The following is a 23254-nucleotide window of genomic DNA, read 5'->3' as shown; positions in this document are numbered from 1 at the left end:
GTCCACTCACTGCAGTCAGAGACAAGGTGATTTCCTTCTATTTATGGCGAAGCATCTGCTGCAGTGTCCATGCTCAGTAAATATAAACAAATCATGGCGGGATTGGGCACTGCTAATCGCCACACTTGTGAGCCGCAACAAGAGCACACTGTCTCTGCTAACGATTTTATGGAGTTAATACATCTTATTTACTTAACGTAATATACAGAACTAGGATTGGGTAAAAAATCACTTTGTAGCAACTAACCATTGCAATAAAATACTTTATATACACACACACACACACAGAGTCATTGATTCCAGTGAGAGTGACGACTGCTGTCTGTTGAACAACACATGCGCCTATCAATTACACAGATACACTGCAACCGAAAGGTGTCTCAGTTGTTGGCAACAAAATTAGAGCTGTAGTAGTCGACACACCATTGGGGAAATATTCGTAGTGCAAAACACACTTTTGGAGCTATCAGATGGAAAATATTATGTTCACACTACTCTTTGCCCCAGTTTACATCTTTTGGTATTGCTCTGCCTTTCATTTCTTCTTAGGAAGTTAACAATAAAGGCATCATAACACATTACCAGGAACAGTATTGCATAGGAGTGTACAAAGAGCGACCTGATGACGTTCAAGCAAAACTGCAATAATAGTCACTCTGTTTTTTGTTGTTTCGAATTAGAGCATGCAATACTCCTACACAACACATCTGAGCCTTGCCTGTTGAATGAAAATGTAGCATGATGGTTAAATGGTGATCCATCATTTATATCAGTTTGATACGCAAGTCGCCGAAGTGGCATCAAATCGAAAGACTTGCACCCACTGAACCGTCTACCTGACGGGAGGCGCTAGTCACACGACATTTACATTTTACTTATATCAGTAGTCAAGACTTCCTTAATCTGGAAAATCATTCATGCCAGAACGATCTTTGTTGAAACAACAATATCTTTTTCTGGCGATTTTTTCCCAAAAGCACTCGCTCCACACACAGCTAAAATCTTTCGAGCTGCTTCTTCTGTACTCACTCCTCTATTATACCAAAAATAAATAATGTGTTGCTGATATTACACCTCTTTCCACCTGCAACCCAATTTGTCATCGCTTAACTGTAGTTCATGATTTTCAAGTGTGCAAAATCCAATGCTAAAGTGCAAGATGTTAACTAGAACATCAATTCGAAAATGACAGTTGATACATACACTGATAGCGTCATGCCGCATTCACCTGGGCGGCGCCGGATTTCAGGCGGTGGATGGCATCTGGGCGGTGGCCAGTAGCTACTGCAGCGTGGGGAAATGTTTGAGCATAAGCTTTTCTGAACCCGACGCAGCCACAAGTTGTTCTGCGGAAATGTTTCGGGTAGAATGTGAAGCAAATTATCTTCGATGTTCTTTCACACTCATAATTTTAGATGAGGGCCGAAATATGGTAAAAAAGAAAAAGATACAGTTGGACACGAACACATGACTGTAAGTTTAGAATGCACCCAGATTACCACTAGGCTATGGGCTCACACCACACGATAACATCTCAGAAGTAGACAACACTTCCTCCTGACACTTTCGCATCTTACAATGTTGCAAGATAGTGCAGGTTGCTGGACTTAGCACTGTCAGGGGCGATTGGTTTTATTGGCCAACGTAAGTGAACGATTCGGACTTAGTCTCTGTGGCGGCCGACCAGTGGTTAGTTTTTATGTCTAAGACTGTACATGAGGCGCCACTATCTAGCATTGCCCCGGTTCGAAAATATCGTTGATCCGGGGCTGATGCGCAGAGTAGTCTGAGTTATAATGGGGAAGTGGGTAGTCTCCATGTGACCCATGTTTACATTTAGTGTATTTGCTGTTTCCTCTTCGTTTACTGCTCTCACTTCAGATGAAAACAAAACGGATTTCTGTGACCGGGAGCTATCAAGTGAATTAAAATTCATTCACATAGTTACAGAAGCCTTATATATGTTATTAGTTTCAGATTTTATTTCATTTCCATCTTTCTGTCAGTCAAGCATTAATTGCCTTGCAGAACAATGAAGTTATTTTTGTCGGTTTGCTAAAGAAATTTTCTTTTATTAATCTTTTCTGCTGAGGCAGTCAATATATTTGAAACGAAGTGTTCCACACTATTGGCCAGTTTCAACTGTTCGCTGTGTTTCAAGTGCATGTTTTCATCTTCTAGCATGTATGGCATTATGCCATAATAAAGAGCCAAACATGAAATAACACAGCACTGGTACTCCAAGAAAATTTACATCCCGAAAACCACATTGAAAACATTAATATCAGGTGGAGGCCCACTTCACTGGGAATCTGTAGATACGAATGTGCACTTTAAACGTGCACATTTTAGTATGGGTCACGAAATTCCGATGCTCTTGGAGTATCCTCTGATGTCTTGTTTCTTTCATGACATAATGTAAGATCTTTTAATATTTTACACGTATTAACATATGGGTCTCCTAAGTCATCGTAGCTGCGCAAGCGTGTTGATGCCTGTTAACTGGCACTCAACTGCTGAAAGGAACCTATTTCTAACAGGTCGTGGGAAAATTTTGCGAATAATGGTTTGAAAAGCGTTTCTTTCAAAGTAAATTTCCTTTTACAGAAGTTGAACTATGTGCGAGAATGTACGATGAATTTCTTAAATCACAGTGTGTTTGACTCTCATTTAAAAATCAACTCGTTGATGACGAGCCATTTAGATGAATTTTGAGCCCAGAAGATCAGAGATTTGTGCTGTTATTAAAAATGTTACTGGAACATTTGCGTGATACATCTTAAAGTGTAATACGCCCATAAAAGACCAACATTGTATGTGAAAAGTTAGCTTCTCTTGCAGCATATTGATCTTAGAGACCAATATTATATGTGAAAGCTTTGCTGTGCTTGTAGCAACACTATATATATTAATTTAAACCATTAACTTTTTCTGTTTGTGTGTTCGTGCTACTTAACAGTGATGTTGCTATTGGCTGACTACATGACGTGTCCGAAGCTCTGAATATCCACCGTCATCGGCTGGCGAGATCACATGACATGAGCTATGACTGCTTACAAAAGTGCATCGCTATTTCGATTTCAATGCTTCGGAAAGTAATATGCGGTGCTTGGTGGAACTCGAGTTTATACTGTCATAATATGAAAATATGAAGTGTACATATTACTGTAAATTAAAGATCTTTCCAAAACGTGTTTTTTCCCTGAGTTTCATTTTCTAAAGAGCCGGGAAATTCAACACCTATGCATAAAACCATAACCATTCAAAGGATTGGTAAGTTCTACAGTTCCAAGAGAAAATATACTGTCAGTTAACAGGGAAAAAGTATGTTTTCATCTGTGAGAAAGTGTATCTTTAATCAGGAAATCCGGGAGAAATCTGGGAATTTTTTTCCATGTTCGCGTATACACCCTATTCTGCCATCCACACTGCTGACAATCCTGAAACAGAAAAATCATATGGCTGATAACATCTCACATGGAAGGAGGAAGCAGACTCAGCAAGGTGCTTCCTGTGTATTAAAAAATGCTTATTAAGCAGAGGACCACACCTGTCTTTCATTGCTAGTCTGAGAACTGAAGGGTTCACAGTTAATGTGGTATGGCTCTCAAAGATGTAACATAATTTTTAACAGGTATGGTAATGATGAATGCTTAATGAAAAGCTTAATTCCATAACAGTAACAGTCGCCGACTCCATGGGTCCTGAGGGGACTGAGCCCCCCCAAAAATTCATTTGGGGGTGCAGAGAGCCCCCCCCCTCCCCCCCCCTAAGAAAATGCTTTGTAAAATCACAAAACTATGTTGGAATTTTTTATTTTCCTTGTTTGACAGTATTTACCTTTTATAATACTTCTTGTAATGTGTTAAAATAAATAATTATTATGGTAGTAATCAGGTTAACTTAAAAGAGGTGGTGTGAATCATGATAGTGTTAAGGTGCTGTGGGCACACTTAGAATTTGTCCTGGTGCACAAACCTTCGGGTAAAGTCTGGTGCCAACAGGCTAGGGTTGTGGCCATGATGACATCAAAAGGACTGGAGCACAAGCACCTGGAACTCTCCTCCTTGTGTTGCCTTGATGCTTCGAGACATTACAACGCCGCGGCTATATAAAGCCCATCCTGCTGTTGCACTCATTCAGTGTGGATAGTTTTGTTCAGTACATGCTGCACACGTGTTAAGTGTTCTGACTTTAGTGTCTAATGGACTATTTTATATGGCTACATTTTATTCGTTTATTTTAGTCTCTTGGTGTATTGTGAATTAAGTTCAGAATGGATAAATCCGTTACCAAAAAGGCGTGCTTGGAAGTTGATGATACTGCAAGTCAACCTCCAACAAATATTGTGTCGTCAACTGCGTCGTCGTCTTCAGGCGAGAACCGTTAACAGCCGAAATCTGGACAATGCGGTAAGGGAAGATCATTTCAGAAGTCTTGGGTCATCAAAAATACAAGGCTAGAATATGAAGCATCTACCAAAGAAGTTTTTTGCAAAGAGGCAGATGCTAAAAATCTATTACAATTTTCTTCCAAAAAAGAAGATGCATTTACTTCCATAGGGCTTTGTAACTGGAAAAAGGCTTCGCAAAAATTCCATCTTCATGAAAATACATTTACGCATAAAGGTGTTCTAAACCTAATTCTACCACTAACCAAAGTGTGGCCTCCCAACTGAATGAACAGTTAGATAGTGATATGAAGAAAGGCCGTTTAGCTCTTGAGACAATTATTAGTACCTTGCAATTTCTATGCAGACAAGGACTAGCAATTAGAGGACACGAAGATGTAAACTCAAATTTTTTTTCAATTGTTGGAACTCCAAAAGAATGAAATACCTGAGTTTAAAGTTTGGTTGGGGCATTCGGGGTATAAATGGACATCCCACGATGTTCAAAACGAGATCATTGATCTACTAGAAAAGTATGTGTTGAGAAAGCTATTGGCATTAATCAAGGAGACTGAACATTTTTCTATTATGGTTGACAAAACAAGTGATTCTTTGATTCAAAAACAATTGTCATTTTGTATTCATTCTGTGAAATAGTCTGGATAAAGCTGTCAATCAGACAAGGATTGATCATTGTATTAAGATGTTTCTATAGACCACCAGGATCCGCAACAAATGTCACTGAACGTTTCAGAGAAAGTCTTGCGTACATAGGGAATAAATATCAAAATTATCCATTAGTTATAGGTGGAGACTTTAATCTGGCAACCATTGACTGGGAAAATTACAAGTTTATCACAGGGGGCAGAAGCAAAGACTCTTGTGAAGTTATTGTAGGAGCGCTCTCAACATGCAACCTTGAGCAATTGGTTGGAAAACCAACTCGAGATGGGAACATATTAGATACCTTGGTGACAAACAGACCTGATCTTTTTGAGGGAGTTAATCTAGAAGAAGGTATTTGCGACCATAATGTTGTTTTGGCTTCTATGTCAGTGGAAGTTTAAAAAAACAGCACAGAGTTTTCTTGTTTGGGACACAAAGATATTGAGCATCTTTGGTTGGAATTTAAACCTATTGTCCACCACTTGCTAGAGAAGTATGTGCCTAGCAAAAATATAGGGGAAGGAAAGGATCCACCCTGGTACAACAAACATATTGGAACTTGCTGAGAAAGCAGAGAATTTTGCAGTCATTTTAAATGTGGTTACTGCCCCGCTGACAAACAGAAATTATGTGAAATGAAAACAGCTGTCAAAAGGTCAATGAGAGATTCTTTTAACGAATTTGAAAGCAATATTTTATCCGCAGATTCTAAAAGTAACCCAACAATTTTTTGGTCATACGTAAAACCTATGAACGCTACAAATAATTCAATACCTTCTCTTACTGATGGTACGGGTAATGTAACGGATGATGATAAAACAGAAGGCCGAAATTCTAAACCTAGCTTTCAAAAACTTGTTTACGGTAAAGGACTGCAGCACCATTCCCCCTTTCATTTATCTAACAAACGCAAGGATGGCTGACTTAGTGTTTAGTGTATCTGGGATTGTAAAACAGTTAAGATCCATAGACTCCAGGAAGGCATCTGGCCCAGACGGTCTCCCCGTAAGATTATGTGTTGACTATGCTACAAATATAGCACCATTCTTATCAATCATCTATCAGGGATCATTGGAACAGCGGAAAGTTCCACGGGACTGGAAGAAGGCCCAGGTCATAGCAGTCTATAAAAAGGGGAGAAAATCGGGTGCACATAATTACCAGTCAATTTCACTGACATCGATTTGTTGTAGAATCATGGAACGTATTTTGTGTTAAGACATAATGACCTTTCTAGACTGTGAGAAGCTCATCTAGAGATACCAGCACAGTTTTAGGAAACAGCGGTCATGCGAGACACAGCTGGTCCTCTTTGTGCATGATATACAACAGCCTCTAGATACCAGTTCACAGGTTGACGCCGTATTTCTCGACATTCGAAAGGCGTTCTGCTCAGTTCCTTGCTGTCGCTTGCTCCATAAAGTTCGCGCTTACGGTCTTTCCAATGACACATGCTATTGGATAGAAAGTTTTCTAACAGGCAGAGAGCAGTATGTCGTCCTGAATGGGGCGACTTCATCAGAAACAAGCATAATGTCAGGTGTGCCCCAGGGCGGTGTAATAGGTCCGCTGCTTTTTACGATTTGCATAAATAATCTGGTTGATGGTATTGACAGCGGCATTAGACTGTTTGCCGATGATGTTGTAGTCTACAGGGAAGTAGTATCACACAGAAGTTGTGAACAAATCAATGAGGATTTGCAGAAAAAAAAGCGTGGTGTAATGTCTGGCAGCTATTCCTCAATATTAATAACGTATAATAAGGCGAAAATCGCATTCATGTAAGACTACAAAATAAATGCCCAGTCTTTGGAATCGGTAACATCAGTCAAGTAGCTGGGTGTCACTACTCGAAATGATCTCAAATGGAATGATCAGATTACACAAGAATAGCCATGGTGAACTCTAGATTGCGGTTTATTGGTGGAATCCTGAAGCGAAGCCATCCTTCAGCACAGGGAATTGCTTACAATACGTTAGTTCGTCCAGTCTTAGAGTATTGTTCATATGCATGGGATGCTTACCAGTTGGGTCTGATTCAAGAGATTAAGAAGGTCCAAAGAAGAGCGGCAAGATTTGTGACTGGTACATTTAGCCATCGCGAGAGCTCTACAAATCTCATAGAAAATGTGAAGTGGGACACACTTGCAGATAGATGACGCGCTAAACGGAAGGGGCTGCTCGCTAAATTCCGAAATCCGATCTTCGCCGAGGATGTAGAGCATATATTATTACCACCAACTTTCAAACTGCGCATTGATCACCATTCAAAGATAAGGCAAATTAGAGCTCTTACTGAGGCATTCAGACAGTCGTTTTTGCCCCACGCGATCCGCCAGTGGAACAGAGGGGGAGGGGGGGGGGGGGGAATTGTGCCCTCCACCACACACCGCTTGGTGGCTAGTGGACTATATAAAGGGTGGTCCATTGATAGTGACCGGGACAAATATCTCACGAAATAAGCATCAAACGAAAAAACTACAAAGAATGAAACATGTCTAGCTTGAAGGGGGAACCAGATGGCGCTACAATTGGCCCCCTAGATGGCGCCGCCATAGATCCAACGGATATCAACTGGTTTTTTTAAAATAGGAAACCCCATTTTTTATTACATATTCGTGTAGTACGTAAAAAATATGAATGTTTTAATTGGACCACTTTTTTCGCTTTGTGATAGATGGCACTGTAATAGTCACAAACATATGGCTCACAATTTTACACAAACAGTGGGTAACAGGTAGGTCTTTTAAATTAAAATACAGAATGTTGGTACATTTGAACATTTTATTTCGGTTGTTCCAATGTGATACATGTAGCTTTGTGAACTTAATCATTTCTGAGAACGCATGCTGTTACAGCATGAGTACCTGTAAATACCACATTAATGCAATAAATGCTCAAAATGATGTCCATCAACCTGAATGCATTTGGCAATATGTTATTCAATACTGCTTCAACCGCATGCGAGCTATGTGCCGGACATCCATCATGTTGGAAGTACATCGCTGTTCTGTCATGCAGTGAAACATCTTGTAGTAACATCAGAAGAACATTACGTAGGAAATCGGCATACATTGCACCATTTAGCTTGCTATCGATAAAATGGGGACCAATTATCCTTCCTCCCATAATGCCCCAATGTTCCACTTGTCGCAGCCATCGTGGATTTTCTGTTGCCCAATAGTGCTTATTATGCCAGATTACGTTACCATTGTTGGTGAATGACGCTTCATCGCTAAATAGAACGCGTGCAAAAAAATCTGTCATCGTCCTGTAATTTCTCTTGTGCCCATTGGCAGAACTGTACACGACATTCAAAATCATTGCCATGCAATTCCTGGGGCATAAAAATATGGTACGGGTCCAATCGACGTTGATGTAGCATTCTTAACACCAACATTTTTGAGATTTCCAATTCTCATGCAATTTGTCTGCTACTGAAGTGCGGATTAGCCACGACAGCAGCTAAAATACCTACTTGGGCATCATCATTTGTTGTAGGTTGTGGTTGACATTAACGTAACTATCCAGCGAACGGTCCGGACACTTGGATGATGTCGTCCAGGATACCGAGCAGCATACACAGCACACGCCCATTGGGCATATTGATCACAATAGCCATACATCAACACAGTATCGACCTTTTCCGCAATTGGTAAACGATCTATTTTAACACGGGTAATGTATCACGAAGCAAATACCATCTGCACTGGAGGAATGTTACGTGATACCACGTACTTATACGTTTGTGCCTATTACAGCGCCATCGATCACAAAATGAAAAAAGTGGTCCAACTAAAACATTCATATTTCTTTACGTACTACACGAATATGTAATAAAAAATGGGGATTCCTATTTTAAAAAAAACGCAGTTGATAGCCGTTTGACCTATGGCAGCACCATCTAGCGGGCCAACCATAGCGCCATCTGGTTTCCCCCTTCAAGGTTGACAAGTTTCGTTCTTTGTAGTTTTTTTCTTTGGCGCTTATTTCGTGAGATATTTCTTTGTAGTTTTTTTCTTTGACGCTTATTTTGTGAGATATTTGGCCCGGTCATGATCACTGGACCACCCTGTATATGTAGATGTAGATGATTCCTTAATCATAAACAAAGACTTTATTGGCTTGTACAAGATGCCCAACACTGAATCACAAATGCTGTTTAGTATTTTAAAAGACGTTTTTGCTCGTCTTGATTTGCCAGTGGATAACTTAAGAGGACAGTGCTGTGATGGTGCCTCAAATATGAGAGGTAAGTTCAAATGACTAAAAAAGTTAGTTTTGGAGACTTGCTTCTGTTTATGTCTTTACTGCCATGCAGTGAACCCAGTAGAGCATGTCAATGAAAAAATTCAATACCCTTATCTTAGTGTTGCTGATCTGGAAAAAAATGTGAGGGTTTGATTTGTGTATTGAGTGGAAGGCATGATAGTTCTGAACACTTTTGGGAATTGTGTTTAAAAGAAAAACCTTCACAAGTTGATGATCCTTCACTTCCTCGGAATCGAAGTATACCAAAGAAGTATGAAAACAACGAAGCCAGCTCACCGCATACTTTCAAAACCCCAAAGGAATACTACAGTGCTATTTACATTGAGGTTTGTGAAACAGTGCAATCTTGCACACAGGTCATCATAGTTGAACAAGAGCGCTTGCTTTTAGTAAACAGAGGTGAAACAAATTTGGAAACATCAACTGAGTTTTTAAAAAATGACCTACACATTGAGAGACTGCGCTACACTTGAATATGTTTGCTGACAATGCTAATAAAAAACAACTGGTTTTAAAAAACATGTGTGATGCAAGAAAGTACATTACACAAGAGCCTGCAGTTGGAGAAATGTTAAGTGAAGTAGACCGAGCGAGGTGGCGCAGTGGTTAGCACACTGGACTCGCATTCGGGAGGACGACGGTTCAATCCCATCTCCGGCCATCCTGATTTAGGTTTTCCGTGATTTCCCTAAATCGCTTCAGGCAAATGCCGGGATGGTTCCTTTGAAAGGGCACAGCCGATTTCCTTCCCCATCCTTCCCTCACCCGAGCTTGTGCTCCGTCTCTAATGACCTCGTTGTCGACGGGACATTAAATATTGGATATCCGACGAGTCATCAGCGACTTCATAATCAGTATTCCAGTCAGACAGTCAACATTTGCACCTTTCTAAAGACACTGTAGCTCTAATAATGGCATTTAGAGCAATATTAAAAAGTTTATAATATAGAGGATTAAATACATACATAATGCTAAATTTTCAGTTTCTGTATTACTATATTGCTGTAGTATTGGATTAGTTATTTCTAAATACTTAAATATTTTTAGGGTGTAAGACCCGCTATTTATATACTTTTTGACTGAAAGTATTAGGCATACTCTATTACTTTTATTAACTGTATTAAAGGATTAACTTTGTGATATTGTTTTTATTTAAAGAACCCTAAGTCTTATTCAAAGTAAGCTTAAATTAGCCATTTCACTTATTAATGAAAGTGCTATTACTGTGTGATGGCAAAATTTTATGTTTTATTCTTTTAATGATAGTTTAGGATTTATTTAAATATAATTTCAGTCTTTCCAGGGCTGTATATTCACTGCTCTGTATTAGTCTATAAGCATGATTATTACTGTAAATTAAATTACCTTTTTATGAAAATACCATGTGTGTTTGTTTTGTTTCTTTTTTTCAAAACCAAAAAATGTGTCAGGCTTGTCGAGTTTCCCAGTGTGTAGAGTTATTGAGAGTCCAGTTTTTGGGGGTTCTAATGTTGATCATATGACTCTAAAATTCTTAAAACTTTAAAACTTATTGTTTTTCATCTAAAAATTTAGCAAGGTTCCCAGGGCAAGACCCCCAGTATGCCCCCCCCCCCTCCCAATATTTTTTATAAGTCGGCGCCCCTGTGGTGAGTAGAGTCTGTCCTTCACATAATCGTTGATATTCCAACCTAGATTTTCCATTGTTTAACATCATTTTAAAAAGATTTGTGGAGAAAGTGTGAACATTCATAACAGTTTTTCTGATATCGAAAAATGAACTAGAAAGCCTCCTGGCAAATTATGATTCATAATGAAATGGGACTTATTTTCGAATGTTTTCCTAACCAAATGTTAACTTCTAACAATTAGAGATTTCATTGGAGGGGGAGGGGGGGGGGGAGATTTGGCAAATGTGCAGTAAACCCAAACCTTTATTTATAGTAAAAGCTGTTAACGCCAGATGTTTGAAATATATACATTTTCTGTGTCTTATCACCCCAACAAAGGGGGATTCAGTGAGTGGCTGTTGACCCTGGACAAGGACACGAAAAAACAGAAGTGCAAAATCTTGCTTTTTTGTGAGCAATTAAACTTTTTATCTTAATCCATTGCTTCCAGATAATGTGGAACGTCTTTTTTCCGCCTTGAAACACCACATTAAAATTAAACCACTAGATCAGGAAATAATTCAAAATTTTAGAACATTGTACCACAAAGAAGTTAAGATGACAGCGTGGGTATCATTAAATGTGATCTTTTGACCATGATGGAAAAGAAAGAATGTTACCCTGACACTGATTTTGAACTGTGGAAATGTGGATTCATCAAGGGATCTCAGAATAAAGTGGAGATCAGAGAAATGTACTGGGATTTCCATAATAAATGGAGCACTCCTCCTGATTTTGGAGAAAAAGTGATATTTGATGATTTTGTACATTTTTTACGATAGTGTGGAAGCCTGCAGAGCCCGAAGACAGTGACAAAGCAGAAAAAAAAACAGCCACTTACATATGTGATTCCCAAAGAGGCAAAGTTATGCTTGTAAATGTTGCACCTGTGCAACAATATAATAGAAATAGATGATAATGTATTTTTGGCTTTGGTTGCAATAGAAAATATCCTTGACCAAGCATGCTGGAGGTCACTGAAGCAGAAAAATAATAACTGATTTCTGTACAAAACGTATGAGGAGAATTTTTAAAATAAGAACCAATAGGGCTTTGTGTCCGCGCATCATGTCATATGACATCCGTTCACGGTCAGTCACTCTCACTATGCCACCATTGCGTTTTATGTCTGTGCCAGTGTTGGTTGTGTGGTTACATGCTTAGTTTGTCGCCAAGTCAACCAGAAATTCCGCTGAATGTGATGCATCCAGTTATTCAGTTCTTACTTGCTGAACAAGTCCATCCTGCAGAAATTTGCTAGCAGATTGTCGAAGTTTACGGTGTGGGTGTAATGAATGATGGAAATGTTCATAAATGGTGTAGGCTGTCTAATGGAGGAAGGACAAATGTTCATGATGAAGCATGATCTGGATGGCCTACTATTTTGACTGAAGATTTGACACAAAAACTTGATGAGACAATTGACTAAAACAGATGCTTTACTATTAGACGACCTGCATCAGAAATTTCCTCAAGTTTCAAGATCATTAGTTTTTCACATTGTTACTGACAAGCTTCACTAACTTCACTATAAAAAAATGTGTGAGAGATGGGTGCTGAAAATGTTGACAGAAGAACACAAAAAAAGCCAATGGCAGCTTCTTTCTCTGTTTTGGAGCTGTATCACAACGATGGTGACTAGTTCTTGAGCCGAATTGTGATTCCAGAAAATAATTATCAATCCAGTGAGTGGCATCATGCAAACTTTTCAACAAAACCAAGAAAATTCAAGCAAGAAATGTCAATGTGGAAAAATCATGGCCACTGTTATTTGGGACCAGAAAGGCATTCTTGTGGTAGACTTATTGCCAAGAGGAACTACAGTAAATGCCAATAGTTAGTGTGAAACATTATTAAAGCATAGGCACACTTTTCAAAATCACCGGCGGGGACTGCTCTCTAGCAGCATCGTTCTACTTTATGACAATGCTGGGACAATGCTCGGCCTCACATTGCAGCAAGAATGAAGACACAACTGAACAAGTTTCATTGGGAATTACTGGGTCATCCACCATACAGCCCTGACTTAGCACCACCAGACGTTCACCTGTTGCCAAAACTGAAGGAATTTCATGGTGGAAAGTACTTGGAAAATGATGACATGATGAAATAAACTGTTACTAACTGGTTTAACAGTCAGGCAGCAGAGTTCTTTGATGCTGGGATACAAAATCTGGTACCATGACTTGTCAAATGTTTAAATGTTCATGGTGACTATGTTGAAAAGTGCAAAAATGTGCATATTGTAGTTTGTGATCAATTTACATTCACAAATTAAGTTTCTCTTACTCCATTACAAATTGATTCTTACTTTAAAAATGACCCTTGTATATATGTATTTTCAGAAATTTGTGTCTTTGATTTAAAACATCACTGTAAATAATTATTAATAAAATAGAAAAAAATAAATAAACATCCCTTAAAGTAACAACTTTCTGATTTCTTTTCCGAGAAGTACAAAGATTATGGAAACTAGAGTACTATCTTGTAACTTCATTTCTGTAGGCGATACTATTATTATTTCACATAGACAAGTGTCTAACACTACACAACCTGTCACTATAGGTATTGATCACCACATAAGATGAGAAACAAACATTTTGACATCACGAAGAGTTTGATTTCACTATGTCTCCATAGCAGTCAACTATTGAGGATTGTCCATAATTATTATGTGCATTTTCATTGCAGAGTTAGCTGCCAGTCATAAGCTGCTAAAATGTTTTATAGACTGTAATGATTTCTTTGCAGAGTGTGCAACGAACGTGAACTGCTGAAACAATGATTTCAACGTACAAGTCCAGCACAACAGCATCTAGCGGTGGAACTAAGAATTTGGTAGACACATCATTTTTGCACAGAAGTTGTAATAACCTGTGAATCTGAGCATGCATACTAGGCAGCGATAATGCGCATGTGCATCCAGAACATAGTTATATGATATTTACATAAGAGAACAAAAATTGTCTAATAAACAATAACAAAAAGCTATTTCTTCACAAACAGCACCCCTGAGTCTTCAAGTTTTAATTCGAGTGAGTGACTCCTCAAAAATCAGGCAGTCCCCTTCGAGTTTCACTCAGTATTTCCAGTGATCACGGTATTTATGTCTAGTGCACATGCATGGAAATATACCAGGACTGTGCCGCATGCATTGTGTATAGACTGCTTAGTAAACATTAAATTATGTGTCCACGTGCTTAGCTGAGTGGTAGCGTGCTTGCCTCCCACTGTCATGGAAGTCACCCAATGTGATGTCGACTGAAATAAGACTTTTTCTGGATGGGGCCTCCTGGCCACCAACAATGCCATACAATTATTTAATTTGATTACATTATGTCTGGTGGTAATATTCATCCATTTAGAATTTGAAAACACTGTGTAAGCTGTTAAGGAAAGATTTAGTTGTTTGTTAAAAATATAAATAAATAATATATATATATATATATATATATATATATATATATATATATATATATATATATATATATATATATTATTTTTTTTCCCTTCTTCTTCAGCACCTGTTCATAGTGTCTGTAAGGAAAAGCCTGACACAAATTAAACAGTGCAAAAGATATCCCAAGTGAAAGTGAGAAAAGTATTGTACCAAATTCGGACAGTAATAGTGTGGAATACCAAAGTGTCAGTACAGTGGATGGCAGTGTTATAAAAAAATGTGAAACTGGACAGGAATTTCAGAATCTGTGTAGTAAAGAATGGCCATGTTTGGTAAAATCATATAAATCAGACCGACTTGTGTTTTGTACAGTGTGTTCACAAGACATTTCTATAAAGCATGCTGGTCGTGATGAATGCTCTTGTCGTGTTCTGTGTAAAGTACATGTAGACTTATCAAACCTTAACTCTTCAAATGTATGATTGTATGAAGACTCTCTCACAAGCCCTGCCAGTTTGTTGTGCAAATCATAATTCACAACTGTTCAAAAACATATTTCCTGATTCTCATATTGCTAAAAAATACAGTCGTGGAAGAACTAAAACATCTGGAACACAGAATGATGTAATAGAATACTTAAAAGAAAACTTGTTACTTACTTTGATGTTAAACAGGGAAAGATGTGCACCACAATACTGTCCTTGCTGGAATCAGGTTTAAATACTGCTGAAGGAATTTTGAACCTCATGAGTGGCAAGAGCTGCTAAGAGAGAGAATTCCCTGGAAAAATTGCATTTCAGTTGTATGTGATAATGCAAATACAGTGCTGCATTTTTGAAGAAAGTTCAGCGATACATAAAAATTTAGTCTTGTTCTTGGCACCTGTTTCATTTAGCTGCAAAAACAGGCATGAAAAGCAACAATATTTTCATGCTGAAGAATTTGTAAATGACATTTTCTACTCTCTCCAAAAAAGACAGTTTAAAAGTAAACTTTGTCAAAATATATATGGCAGTAAACTCCATAAAAGGCTGAATTATGTTTGTACAAGATAGCTCACACTGCTCCAGTCAATAGAAAGAATAATTGAACAATGGGAACTTCTTGTAAAATTTTTCAGTAAGGGAGTTTCAAAAAATGTAAACAATCTCAGATCCAGTAACTAAGCTATATCTTCTTTTCGTGTGTAATACCTTTCATTATTTACCAAAGCAAATGTATTCCTTCAGAAAGAAGAGAGAGTAATTCAGACTTCATAGCATCATAAATAACTTATTTACAGGTGTGATTGTGAGATTTATCAATTCTTCTGTGGTACATACTTCTGGTGGTCTGCTGAAATTGAAATTTCAAAAAAATAAATATCACAAAGTGGATGAAGAAATTGTCATTGGTGTTGACATAATAAGCTACATTCATCATATCAAGCTTCAAAAATCTGTAGTTACAAAATTTTATTAAGGTGTCAGAAGAGTTTTCATCAACTTCTGTAGTTAAATCAAAGGAAAATGTTCACTACATGATGACTTCTTAAAAAACTTTAAAGTTATAGGATATTAGATCTAGAAAAAGGAAATCTTTCTCTGTTATAAAGCTACATGAGCTATTTCCTCACATTCTGAGTCATAATGGAGAAAAAAAAAAATAATTGGAGTCTTCAAGATACCAGTTTGATGACTTTGGAATGGTGGAAGAAGAGAGAGCTGATACTGCTTGGTACAAAATATCTGCTATGTGTGATGCATCAGGCATTAAAAAATATCTATTACTGAACCAGCTTATGCTTGCATTACTGCTTATTCCTTATAGCAATGCTGCTTGTGAGAGAGGTTTTAGAAGTGATAGGGAAAACAGTGCTGAATTTTGGTATGGTATGAATACATGAAGCTCAGGTTCTTTGATGATCAGTAAAATGAATCACATTACCAAAATAATTTTTCAAAGGATCAGATTAAGGCTGCGAAGAGTGTAACATGACTATCACTCATGAGAAAATTGTCTTCAGTCACCAGTGAAGATTCTGTATTATACAACTAGAGGCAGATCCAGGAAGAAGAGGCAGATGAGAAAGACTTGTAAATATTTTTGTATAAAACTCTGAGCCTCATCTCATGATGTAAGTGGATTGTGTTTACGTGTTTTACTTTCAATTTAATTAATAATTTGAGATATATACATGTGTTGATTTTGCAGTGTTCATAAATTACAGAAATGTTTCTAAAGCATCTTTATGTTTACCAAATTGATTTTTAGCTTTTTTCCATTTAACCTGATTTCATTCACAATTGTTTTAATTGCTGGAAAATCTTCATTATTTGGGGCAAGAAAGTGTCTGAAATACAGTGTTTAAAGGCCTAAAGCACAACTCTAATTTTTAAAATTTTACAACCAAATCACTCCAGCCAAATGCCAGGATCGTTCCTTTGAAAGGGTACAGCTGATTTCCTTCCCCATCCTTGACAAAATCTGAGCTCCATCTCAATGTCGATGGGATGTTGAACTCAAAGCCCTCAGTGGTTGGTAACCGCATCTGCACCTACTACCCTGTTTTACCAGAGGTACACTGCTGGATCTGTGCTGTCACATCATGCTTCAGAGGAAAATCTTAACCTCATCAAATAAACCAAATCACTAACAATGCCCAAATATCATGGGCTGGGAACTGAATGCATATGCAGTCAATTGTATAGACAATTTGATGCTGGTGGTTTGTTTCCCTGCAATCTGACTGTCAGCTATTGATTTTTTAGTGCTTCTGAGATTCATCTCCTGACTCTGACTCTGCCTCTGCCCTTCCCTCCAGCTCTCATTCATCTTGCTCTTTTCATCTCGATTCCTGTATTTCTCTTTTTCACATTAAAGGAAAAATTTAAAAGTTCTTAAAACTACTGCCTCAGTATTTAATTAGTGTCTAGCAGTCTTGCATAAATGTTCCAGTTTCGTTACTTGTTAGTAGGCAGCCCTCCTGTATCTATATAACAGAGACATGTGTCAGACTATGGTATCATTAGGTGCAGAACTATTGTGTTTGGATTTTTTGTGAACTGTGCTTTACCAGAGAGTCCTGTGTTATTAGTATTGTGTGTGTATTCCAAGTAGTAATTGAAACTGATGCTGGTCTCTTCATAACTATAAAGTAAAGCAAAAGTATTTATCTGCAGGTGAAACTTTTTACTAAATATGCAGAAATACATGCTGAACATTATACTTCCAACAACATATTACTCACAATGGGAGAGGATTTTCACTATCAGAATACTGATATGTGGTTTAAGAATATGGATAAACTAATTTGGTAAGGAGTTCCCTTTTCATTTTATAGTAGCCATAGTCATCCATGAATTATTTTCACTCTCTTGTTGTAGAATTCAGTAGAAGAATTTCTTCCTTTTAGAGACTTAGAAGTGTAAAAATGGTGCTGTGATTTGGTTTTGTGAGAAACAAGCTATAGTGAATTAATTAAATGCCTTACTTCGTCAACACTATTTATAAGACTTTTCTGTATAGCACAATGAGGAGACAAAGAAACAACATAGCAGAAATAGCTCTTGTAGGAAAAGGTAAAATACCTGTACATTTTTGCAGCAGTTACGTTCTTCATTGAAAGGAGATGCAATATTTTTTGTTTAGTTTGAAAGATTATTTAATGGACTGCATAATAGTCTTTGTTTCCAATTTCTTTTCTTTTCTTTTATTTTTGTTGATAGGTATGTCAATGCAAACAAATCAAATGGAACCAAATTAAATGTGTTCTACTCAACACCTGCGTGCTATTTAAAGGCTCTTAATGATCAAGATCTGATGTGGCCTGTGAAAAATGATGACTTTTTCCCTTATGCAAGTGATCCACATTCCTACTGGACTGGTTATTTTACATCAAGGCCCACCATTAAAAGGTTTGAACGACTAGGGAATAATTTTTTGCAGGTGAGTGAATATTTAAATGAGTATTCGTTTCCTTCCCCCTTTTCATCTTGTATCTTTTAGAACCAGACACTGTAATGCAATTTGAAGTGGAGATTCATGTAGAACAAACTTCTTTGATGATGTATACAGGTCTGCAAACAACTATATGCCCTGGCTAGTCTGGGACCAGAAGACCGGAAAGATCTGAACAGGATGAGAGAGGCAATGGGTGTCATGCAGCACCATGATGCTATAACAGGTACAGAGAAGGAGCATGTAGCAAAGGATTATGCCCGGATGTTGTCAGATGGCTTTTCAGAATGCCTTGAAGCTATTGAGGCAGCTTTTAAGTAAGTTTGAAAACATGAGTGCCACTCATTCTGTGTTGGGGATCCTCTGTAAAATACCTTATGTTGTGATTAATGTACAGTCTTAAGTAATATTCGATAATAATGATCTTCTTATGGGTGAAATTAAGGTCAGACTTCTACACTTGTCAATTAATATTGTAGACTTAGTGATAATCCCATAAATAGTATAATTTATTTTCGGAAACCAGTGACAATTAAAGGATATGTTTGAAGTATATTAACAGCACCCTGTAATCTGGAAATGTGTTTGAGAAAATGTAGAAGCAATTAAGGTAAGATATTGTGCCTAAGTACAAAAGTCAAAGTTGAATACAGAGAAGTTACAGGAAACTTAGGTGAGGGTAGAACACTTTACAGACAGGCATTTTGGAGGAACAAAATTTTGATGTTTTCAGTAGTGATGATTTTGCTTTTTATTTTATAGTTACAATGCATACATTGAGTAGATGTCTAATACATGGCAAGCCAAGAATGTAAGACATTCAATATGACATATTTACTTGGAGCAACACTTTGACTTGTATTGATAACACTAATAGTTTTATATAACATTACTTACAGATTTAGTTTATTGGGTAATCCTTAACAGTGTAATATTCCTTTTCTATTAAAGTGTCTTCCAGTTTGGGTGGGGATGGTCAAGGGGTTTTATTGATCAGCAAAACTGTTTTACATACTTAACCAAAATATACAAATGTGTGTAACTATTTACATAATAAAAACATTCAACAGCTCATGCCACACATGAATGTCAGCAGACTCCATTCAGTGGAGCACTTCATCAGATGCTTCATGCAGGCACTAGATACCACCAAGAAAATTTCTGGTAGGCACTCATTTGCAATGTGACTCACTACATCAGTGAAAAAGCCCCACTTGTGCAAATTTGCACATACTTTCTTTAGTCTGGAATCTATTGAGCTGTACCCACACCATCATAAGACAGTGAAAGCCTGGAACTTATTAACAGTTGAATAAGTTCCTGGTCCCGGCTTTTCATAGCTTCCACTCATTTTCCATTTAGCACCCTGGCTGAATCTAGTGGAGAGCATTTGGACTCCTTCTCATGTTGGTCTTCTGTCTTTGAGGTGTTTTAACAGGCAGTGAGATTCAGACTTTTGTGAAGAGGGATGGATTAAATTTTTACAAACTTGATGACAGAGTTTGCAGAGATCTGCCTTTCAATGAAGGTGAACTGGGCAGATGTTCAGTAGTACTGGTAGTCAGCATACAGGTGTAAATCTGAACTCTGCTGCTAATGTTTCTCATAGCTGCAGTCAAATAAACATCAGCTTTCTTCTAATGAGCCCTTCAAAGTGAGACTGATCTGCTATATTTTGCTGCAGAGTATAACACATGAGATGCTCCACAGAGAACTGATGTATTTGCTCCCCATATACAATCTGCCTGTTTCTTGCTAGGTTCACCCATGTTTATACTGTCTTACTTGGAAAGGCATTTATATTTGTCAGAATTCTGTCTAATGTGACACAAAGGTATGTTAGCTTACCATTGTACTTGACTATGTCAAGGTGACCAAACCTTGAGCTGATCTTTGCTGATTCTAGATGGTTAGAGAGGTGGAAAAGACAAATTGTTTGTCCTTTATAAGCTGGCGATTGCTGCAGTGGCTGTCGAGCTATGCCCCCACATTAGGGCTGCAGAAGGGAGAGGATTGGTGAGGGGATGGCAGTGTTGGCTGCTTGCAGCAGTGCTGCACCACTACCTGCGTTCTGTGCTTAACACGAAATCAGAGGTGGCCCCCACAGAAATATTGCCTGCTTAAGTGGCACTTCCCTCAGATCAGAAATCACTTAATTTGTTGACATATTCATACTCGAGAATTTTACCTACAACTTATGTATCGTTTATTTATCACAAATAGTGAAAAATGAAAGTAGATGAATGTACATCTTAAGAGATGTTGGTTGAAAGTCAAAAACTGATTTTTGGAATGTTTGCACATGGCATTTATTAAACACGTGACAGTATATAGTAAAGAAATCTAAAAACAAAGATGCTGTAACTTACCAAAGGAAAGCGTTGGTATGTTGATAGAGAATATAAAAAACACACAAACACACACACAAATTTCAAGCTTTCGCAACCCAAGGTTGCTTCATCGGGAAAGAGGGAAGGAGAGGGAAAGACAAAAGGATGTGGGTTTTAAGGGAGAGGGTAAGGAGTCATTCCAATCCCGGGAGTGGAAAGACTTACCTTAGGGGGAAAAAGGACAGGTATATACTCGCACACACACACATATCCATCTGCACATATACAGACACAGGCAGACATATGTAAATGCAAAATGACCGATCCATTGTCATTCTTCCGGCTGACAAGGGTTCCACGACTGTGGCACTTGATAGTCGGGAGTATGTGGCTGAGGGACTGCTTCAGCTTTCAGACAACACTACATACAAAATTTGCCAAGGTATTCCCATTCCTGATGTCCAGGCGGAGTTTCAAGGAATCCTCAGAAACTTAGGCCCCCTACAAAACATTTCACCTGACTCCATCAACCTCCTAACCCCACCGACACCCCGCACCCCTACCTTCTACCTACTTCCTAAAATTCACAAACCCAATCATCCCAGCCGCCCCATTGTAGCTGGTTACCAAGCCTCCACAGAACGTATATCTGCCTACGTAGATCGACACCTTCAACCCATTACATGCAAGCTCCCATCCTTCATCAAATACACCAAACACTTTCTCGAATGCCTAGAATCCTTACCCAACCTGTTACCCCCAGAAACCATCCTTGTAACCATTGATGCCACTTCCTTATACACAAATATCCCACACGTCCATGGCCTCACTGCGATGGAGCACTTCCTTTCACGCCGATCATCTGCTACCCTACCTAAAACCTCTTTCCTCATTACCTTAGCCAGCTTCATCCTAACCCACAACTTCTTCACTTTTGAAGGCCGGACATACCAACAATTAAAGGGAACAGCCATGTGTACCAGGATGTCTGCCTCGTATGCCAACCTATTTATGGGTCGCTTAGAGGAAACCTTCTTGGTTACCCAAGCCTGCCAACCCAAAGTTTGGTACAGATTTATTGATGACATCTTCATGATCTGGACTCACAGTGAAGAACTACTCCAGAATTTCCTCTCCAACCTCAACTCCTTTGGTTCCATCAGATTCACCTGGTCCTACTCCAAATCCCATGCCACTTTCCTTGACGTTGACCTCCATCTGTCCAATGGCCAGCTTCACACATCCGTCCACATCAAACCCACCAACAAGCAACAGTATCTCCATTTTGACAGCTGCCACCCATTCCATATCAAACGGTCGCTTCCCTACAGCTTAGGGCTTCATGGCAAACAAATCTGCTCCAGTCCTGGATCCCTGAACTATTACACCAATAACCTGAAAACAGCTTTCGCATCCCGCGACTACCCTCTCAACCTGGTACAGAAGCAAATAGCTAGAGCCACTTCCTCATCCCCTCAAACCCAGAACCTCCCACAGAAGAACCCCAGAAGTGCCCCACTTGTGACAGCATACTTTCTGGGACTGGATCAGACTCTGAATGTGGCTCTCCAGCAGGGATACGACTTCCTCAAATCCTGCTCTGAAATGAGATCCATCCTTCTTGAAATCCTCCCCACTCCACCAAGAGTGTCTTTCAGCCATCCACCTAACCTTCTTAACTTCTTGGTTCATCCCTATGAAATCCCCAAAGTACCTTCCCTACCCTCTGGCTCCTACCCTTGTAACCGCCCCCGATGTAAGACCTGTCCCATGCACCCTCCCACCACCACCTACTCCAGTCCTGTAACCCGGAAGGTGTACATGATCAAAGGCAGAGCCACATGTGAAAGCACCCACGTGATTTACCAACTGACCTGCCTACACTGTGAAGCCTTCTATGTGGGAATGACCAGCAACAAACTGTCCATTCGCATGAATGGACACAGGCAGACAGTGTTTGTTGGTAATGAGGATCACCCTGTGGCTAAACATGCCTTGGTGCATGGCCAGTACATCTTGGCACAGTGTTACACCGTCCGGGTTATCTGGATACTTCGCACTGACACCAACCTATCAGAACTCCGGAGATGGGAACTTGCCCTTCAATATATTATCTCTTCCTGTTACCCACCAGGCCTCAACCTCCGCTAATTTCAAGTTGCCACCGCTCTTACCTCACCTGTCATTCAACAACATCTTTGCCTCTGTACTTCCGCCTCGACTGACATCGCTGCCCAGCCTCTTTCCATTTATATATGTCTGCCTGTGTCTGTATATGTGCGGATGGATACATATGTTTGTGTGTGTGTGTGTGTGCGCGCGTGTAGGGACTGTGGTTGTTGTGAGCGGACGCAAGGAGAATTGGCCACTCTTCGGGGACAGGTGGAGGCTTTGTCTGTTAGGCTCATCGAGCTCGAGGCGCAGGCGTCGGCTCGTAGTGGCGTTGGGGCAACTGTGGTGAGACCTATGCCTACTTCGGTGGCCTTGGAATCACATGGAACCCCTGATGTCGCTGCGTCTTCCGGCAGTGAGCATCTTACCGGTCAGCCATCACTCCAGGGTGAATGGCGGACAGTGGTGGGCTCGCGCGTGCCTGGCCGAAAGGCGA

The 23254-nt window shown here is 39.1% G+C and overlaps 1 pseudogene; it reads left to right on the top strand.

The window, feature by feature from the left end:
* The window catches only part of LOC126199186 (lysosomal alpha-mannosidase-like), a 153703-nt pseudogene that overhangs the window by 76075 nt on the left and 54374 nt on the right, over positions 1–23254 (top strand).

This window comes from Schistocerca nitens, chromosome 1, assembly GCF_023898315.1.
Source record: "Schistocerca nitens isolate TAMUIC-IGC-003100 chromosome 1, iqSchNite1.1, whole genome shotgun sequence".
Lineage (NCBI taxonomy): Eukaryota > Metazoa > Arthropoda > Insecta > Orthoptera > Acrididae > Schistocerca > Schistocerca nitens.
This window is presented reverse-complemented; position numbering and strand designations above follow the sequence as displayed.